The sequence below is a fragment of the Balaenoptera ricei genome, chromosome 12, assembly GCF_028023285.1.
Source record: "Balaenoptera ricei isolate mBalRic1 chromosome 12, mBalRic1.hap2, whole genome shotgun sequence".
Classification (NCBI taxonomy): domain Eukaryota; kingdom Metazoa; phylum Chordata; class Mammalia; order Artiodactyla; family Balaenopteridae; genus Balaenoptera; species Balaenoptera ricei.
In genome coordinates, this window is record NC_082650.1 from 21,679,666 (window position 1) to 21,686,951 (window position 7,286).

The following is a 7,286-nucleotide window of genomic DNA, read 5'->3' on the forward strand; positions in this document are numbered from 1 at the left end:
TATTGACACACACACCCATATTCCAGGTGTGATGTCAGACACTTTGCACATATGATATCTTTTAATAAATAAACCCTAGCAGAGAAGGTAAGAGGAAGGCGGGTCAAAAGTGAGGGGTGCAAGCTAGAGAGGTACATGAATACCCACAGAGGGCTTTGTAGCAACTAGGTCATAATAATGACAACAGCTCGCCTGTAACGATTTAAAAGGGTTTTCACCTGTAATTCTCACAGCAACTCTGGGAAGGGCCTTATTTTCCCAGTTTTGCTGTGAGAACTCTCCAAATACAGGTCCATTTCCACAGAGTCAGCCATGCTTCTCTGGTCCTGCTCTAAATGTCTCCTATTTTCCCACCTCTTTAAATTTACACGGCTCCAAGTGTTACTGCCTTGATATCTTGTGTAGTTTAGGACGGAAAAAAAAGACGCCTCTGCTTCAGAGCATTAACTTGCAATGTTTCAGTAGATACGTCTTTGGTAGGATTGAAAGGGCCCTTGGAAGGATTTCCCCCTTTCCCTTGTAATCGACATTAGATTATGATGGTGTTTCTCGTCATCATCTGCTATGCTGCGTGTTGTATTTATTACCCAGTGATGCTGTCTGTACTCCTCACGCCCATTTCCTTAGCGGTTAGCTCCCCTTGTCAGCTGCCTTCTTTCTGGGGCACATTTGCCTCTCCTCTGCGCTTGGGTCTCACCCCACTGGATTCTCCCCATTGCTCACAGCATGAGCGCCTCCACCATCCTCCCAGGCCTCCTGCTTCTCCCTTTCAGGTTTATCCTTTATGTCACCTCTTCTGAAGCGAAATAAATGAATAACTAAATATTCCAAAACACATGAAGTCTTCCCCTGCTCATTATTCAGTAATTTATCATTTCAACTTTCACTTAGTCAGTACCTACTGGAGTGCCTCTTGAGGGCCAGACACTGTGCTGGGCCCTCCATGCCCTCAAGGAACCCCTCAACCCTCCCTCCCTCCATGCGTTTTCCTTTCACCACCAAGCCTCTAAAGAGAGTAGCCTCCACTTGCTGGTGCCTGTCTTTATAGTCCCCCTTCCCCGTCCGCATTCCTTCACTATCTACAGGGTGACTTCTGCGCCTGCTACTTACTGCATGGGCTGCTTTGCCACTATCACTTCTGAGCATTTAGTCGCCAAAACAACGTACTGAGGACCTCTCAGGTCTGACCCCTGCTGCAGCTCTTGACACTCTGGACCACTTGTTCCTTTTCTGGACTCTGTGTCCCTGGCTTCTGGGACACTCATCTCACCTCTCTGCCTCCCAGATACCCTCTTCTCAGGATCTCTTTTTTTTCTGTCTGTTCTTACCTAATGCTCCCCTGGGGTCCAGCCTCAGCCCTCTTCTCTTCACACCTGACGTATTTTTTCCTGGGAAACCTCACCTTCAGCTTTAAACTGTGCAGAGACAACTCCCAAATCTTTTCCTCCAGTCTAGAGACTTCTTTCCTGGTCTCTAGATCCCAGGATCCAACAGGGCTTGTCTTCTGGGTGTTTCCTTGACACTCGGCAGTCCGTGTTCCCAGAGCTGAACGCTTGCTCCTCCGTGAATCCGTTCTGTCTATTCTCCGTCTAAAACAAATCTCTCCAGAATGGGTTTCGACCCTGCTTTCACTGCCATGTCTTTAGCGCGAACCTTCATCTTCTATTTCCCCTTAAAGGAAGGGACTCTGCTTCTAGGCTCACTTTCTTCCACTGTGCTCCCTTTCTCATTCCTAGAATGATCTTTCCAAAATACTCACAAGACTTTGCTGCTCCCCCATTTACATGCCTTCAAAACAAGGATCCATGCCGCATGTTCAGGCACATGCTCCTCAGCATGGCGCCTCAGCGTGGCGTATCAGGGCTTCTACATCCTGCCGCTGTTAGACACACCCTGCTCTCTAGTGTCCAGACCTATTTGTAGTTCTCTGTTCCTCTTCTAATGGTAGCTCTGCATCCCCATTTCCTCTGCTTGAACCATCACCCTCCACCTTCTCTAACTTTGCCCAACTCACCGACCATCTCTCATCCTTCGAGCCTCAGGTCAAGTGTCTCCCCATCCACGAAGCTTTCCTGACGCCTCCCTGACCTCGGAGCCAGGCAAGGGCCCTTCCTGAGCAGTGCCATAACGTTCCCTGTATATCTCTGTTACGTCCCTTTTCACACAGGATTGCAGATGTTGGGGTGCTAATCTATCTCTCCCTCTCCCTGTGAGCTGCCTCAGGGCAGAAAGTACCTAGACTGGGTTGTGTTCTCCCAGCACCGCTGTGTGTTGGATGAATGAACCAGTTAATGAAGGCTATTTGGGCAGACAGACATTAACAAGTCCTTCCCTGGCAATTCATGGAAAGTGCTATGGAAACCCAGAGGAGTAGGACCTAACCTGTCTGAGGGGGAGGATCAGGGAAGGCTTCCCAGAGGAAGGGGCACCTGAGATGCATAGGCACCCAGGATGCGGGAGGGCATCTGAAAGACACAGAAGCTTGAGAAAGTGGGGCTCCTCAGGACTCTGTAATAGCTGGAGAACAGGAAGTCCATGGGAAGTAGCTAATTTTTGAGCCTGAAGAGTGGACAAGAAATGGATTAGGGTTCACTTTGCAAATGCCATTATGTATCTGCAATCCTAAAATGATGAGATGTCATATTTACTGGGGGTCTTGCTTATTTCCAGTTTTGTTGATCTTATCTCACCCCTGGTATAAGATTTCAGTTTCCTTAACAATGTTCCTCAGCACCTAGGACAATATTCTGCCCAGCACTTAATAAATGTAGCTATTTGACAGACTGATAAAAAGAGAGGCAGAACATTCAATTTTTCAAAGCAAAATGTTTGTCAATGTTAGTTTGTTTGTTCTGCTCTTTTCATTAAATATCATTTCTGAAAGCTTGGAAATAAAAACTGAAGATGAAAAAGGAATTACTTTTAATTACAGAGTGTTGTAACAGTGATTTAACACACCAAAATTATAATATCTTTGTTTTACCATTTAAAAAAAATTATGATTTATGTAAGATTATAAAAGACATAAATGAAAATGTATTGACTAGTTTGGTCTGCCCATTAATGCTTAGTACACCCTGCTTTCAGCAGAAGCACATGGATTATTATCATAACTGCAATTTTATTTTGGTGTCTTCCCATCCCCCCACACATACACAAAGTTCCATTGATCAGACTTTATATGTAAAACACACACACAAATACAGTATACGTGTTTTCTTAGGAAATACTATTCCAAAATACATGGCATTAGAAATTAGTGTCTTTTATGGACAATGTTGTTTCCTTAATACAGGTAGATAAAATCTCTATGAATGAAAGGAAAGGTGACCAAAGTAATATCAGAAAAGAAGAGGGGCTTCCCGGGTGGCGCAGTGCTTAAGAATCCACCTGCCAATGCAGGGGACACGGGTTTGAGCCCTGGTCCAGGAAGATCCCACATGCCACGGACCGACTAAGCCCGTGTGCCACAACTACTGAGCCTGCACTAGAGCCCACGTGCCACAACTACTGAAGCCTGCACACCTAAAACCTGTGCTCCACAACAAGAGAAGCCACCTCAGTGAGAAGCCCACGCACCGCAAGCAAGAGTAGCCCCCGCTCACTGCAACTAGAGAAAGCCCGCGCGCAGCAACGAAGACCCAATGCAGCCAAAAAAAATTAAAATAAATAAATTTATTAAAAAAAAAAAGAAAAGAAGTGGCAGAGATCACAATGGATGATACACAGTCAAAATGAAATAACAGAAAGGCAAGGAATCCAGGTAATAAAGAGAGTTGGTAACAAAGGAAACTAGGGTAAAGGACCATAATATAGTGACAGTAGGTCTGCATTAAGGTCACATTAAAAAACAAAACAAAACAAAAAACAAAAAAACAGAAAACAAAAACACCCAAAAAATAGGAAACCAGTTTTGATGACCTCTAAGGTTTATTCTGGTCTGGGATTTGATGGTTCTATAAAAATTTTTATTTGGATTCATTTTAAAATTGAAGATAAAATTGTTTTATGAGAGAGGCCAAAGCTGGTTCATAGTTTTGAACCCAAACTACTATTTCTCTTTAAGGTACTAGGTTGCATACTCCTTCCTTTCTCCCTCCCTTTCTTTCTTCCTTCCTTCCTTCTTCTCCCTTCTTCTCTAAATACAGCCGCTCTGTCCTAAGATGCCTAGGCTCTGTGCTACGCACACAGAGATAAAGGAATCTCTCTAATCTCAGACTAACAGCCTAGGAGACAGAGGTGCACAAAATACAGCAGAGATACAGCAGAGGAAATCATTGACCCTTTTTGGATGAGTCAGGGAAAACTTCAATGGAGAAAACACAAGCGAGCCATAAAAGTGAGTGGGGATGAAAAAGAGGAAAAGGCAGGGAAAGCTGCCAGGCAATGGGAATACCATGTGTGAGGCCCAGGGTAGGAAACAGTAGAGAGGAGGAGGGAGGTGAGTCTGGCTGGACTCAGAGGGGAGTGGGGAAGTGGTGGGTTGTGAAACAGAGAGGGTTGTCAAAAGATTTAAGCATAATAGTAACATGATCACAGGCATCATCTTTTGCTTCAGTTTGGATACCTAAATCTGATACCTAAGTGATGCATATACTTAATTTGTTGGTTGTTTTTAAGGATTGAAAAACATATATAAAGTGCTGAGCGTAATGACTGGCATATTCTGGGAACTCAATGCTCTAAGACATTGGGGATATGCATTATATTTCTCTTTTTTTTAATATTTATTTACTTATTTGCACTGGGTCTTCGTTGCGGCAGGAGGACTCCTTAGTTGTGGAATGTGAAGTCTTAGTTGCGGCATGCAGGGATCTAGTTCCCTGACCAGGGATCGAACCTGAGACCCCGCAGTGGGAGAGCAGAGTCTTATCCACTGCGCCACCAGGGAAGTCCCTATATTTCTTTATTTCCGTAAATCATACCCAACTCAGCTCCATCCACAAAGGTTACCCAAAAGACATTTTCCAGGATTCCTTCCTTCTCCTTGTATCAAACAAGAACTTTAGTACTTTTGCATTTAGGAAGATAGGAAGGGACTGTCCTAATTCTTAGTCCAGTGGTTGCCAAGGTCAGCTATAGCTTCTTTCACCTAGACTTCCAAGGCATCTGCATGTTGTGTCCAGGACACCCAGTCCCTACAGAAGCCACCCCTTCCATGTCCTGATTCCTTAGAGACTGTCAGAGAAGGTGCTAAGGTGCCCATCACTCAGCTGTCAAAACTCTCAACCCCATTCCCAGGGGGGGTGGAAGTGTTCAGCACACCTGGGGATTACATCCTTCTTAACTGAACTCTCAACTAAAACCAGTTGTTGATGGGAATGCAAAAGTGCCCAGCCACTTTGGAATCTAGTTTGACAGTTTTTATACAGTGAACTGTACATTTACCCTGTGCCTCAGCAATCCCATTCATAGGTATTTGTCCAAAGGAAATGAAAACTTATGCTCATGCAAAAACCTGAAAGCAAGTGTTTATAGTGGCTTTATTCACAATCTCCAAAAACTGAAAACAACCCTAATAAGTACATCCATACAATGGAATACTATTTAGCAATATAAATGTATGAACTACTAGTACATACATCATGGAAGAATCTCAAAAGCGTTCTGCTAAGGAAAAGAAGCCAGACTCAAATGGCTTTGTACATTATTGCTCCACTTCAGTGACATTCTGGAAAAAGCAAAACTATGGGGGATCGAAAACAGAGCAATAGTTGCCAGTTGCTGGGAGCAGAGAGCGGGGATGACTTTTTTTGGCTGATAGAACTCTTCTATGTCTTGACTGTGGTGGTGAGTAAACAACCGTTATTTGTCAAAAGTCATAGAATTGTATGCCAAGAAGAGGGAAATTTATTGTGTGTAAATTATACCTCAAGAAAAAAAAAAGTTTCCTTCCCTTTTGGGACAATCCAGCCTAATTCTCTTGAATGGCCAAGACTTTCAGCAAACAGAGACCTGCTTAGAGGTTGTTCTGTGCTTAGACATTTCTCTGGTCTGGAAGCCTCGTACTCACATACAGAAACATTTTTTAAATGTTAAAATGCTATTATATGGCTCCCAGGAAGCAAAGGTCTACCCTTCTGGAAGGGAGACAAAATTCTCTTTTGTCCCTTCTTGATGCGTCTCCAGTTGCATGGTGGTGGGAGTGGGAGGTGGAAAACCCAAAACAACCAAAACAAACAACCATAACAACAAGAACCAGAGGTCAGTTTAGGGGTTGTTTTTGGACTTCGCAATTTTTGTTTGTTTTTAAGCTTGAACTTCCAGAAGGGGGAGGAGAAGATAAAAATTACCTTTATTCCTGGATCAGACTGTCCTGCAGAGAAATAAGGTAATGTAACTTCTCAACAAGTTTTCTGTTACATTCTATCACAGAATAGCATTCCATCCCAGGATTTGTTCTGAAGGCTGGGGCTGCTGGAGTGAGGGGGCAAGCTCCAGGGAGCTCACGGAGGATCAGGGAGTGTAGCAGGGGAGGCTGAAAAAAGTAAACCAACAAACAAGGTCATTTCTCACAGTTGTAATACTTTGAAGAAAATTAATCGGGTGATCTGATAGGAAACAGCTGGAAGAAGGGCTCCATTAGCTAGGATGATCAAGGAAGGCCTTTCTGAAGATGGGACCTTTGTACAGACCTGAAAGATGAGGCATTCAAGGTACCAAGAGCACAGAGGGTGCCATTACAGGCTGAGGGACCAGCACATGTGAAAACCCTGCTGGAAGAATAAGCTGCAGAAAGGAAGCCAAGGAGGCTGGTATGTAACGAGCAAGTTGTCTAGGGTGGGAGGGTAGGGGGGTGGGTGGTGGTAAAGGTGACCCAGAGAGGGAAGGGAGGTCCAGACCCTCCACTAATTCATGTGGAATGAAGTCGATGAAAGGTTTTAAGCAGGAGAATGACATGATCTGAATTACATTAAAAAAAAAAAACTCTGCATTTTTTTTTAATGCAAGTACTGATGGGTTGAGGGGGCAGGAGGGTTGAGAAAAGCAGTGAACCAGGGCTCACTGCAAGATTTTTGGCTTGAAAATGGTAAAATTAGCTCTTTTTTTTTTTTTTTTAAGGGACAGAAATGAGGAAGACTTGTTTTAGTCAATTTTTTTTTTAAAATTTATTTATTTATGGCTGTGTTGGGTCTTCGTTTCTGCACGAGGGCCCTCTCCAGTTGCGGTGAGCGTGGGCCACTCTTCATCGCGGTGCGTGGGCCTCTCACTGTCACGGCCTCTCTTGTTGCGGAGCACCGGCTCCAGACGCGCAGGCTCAGTAGCTGTGGCTCACGGGCCCAGGT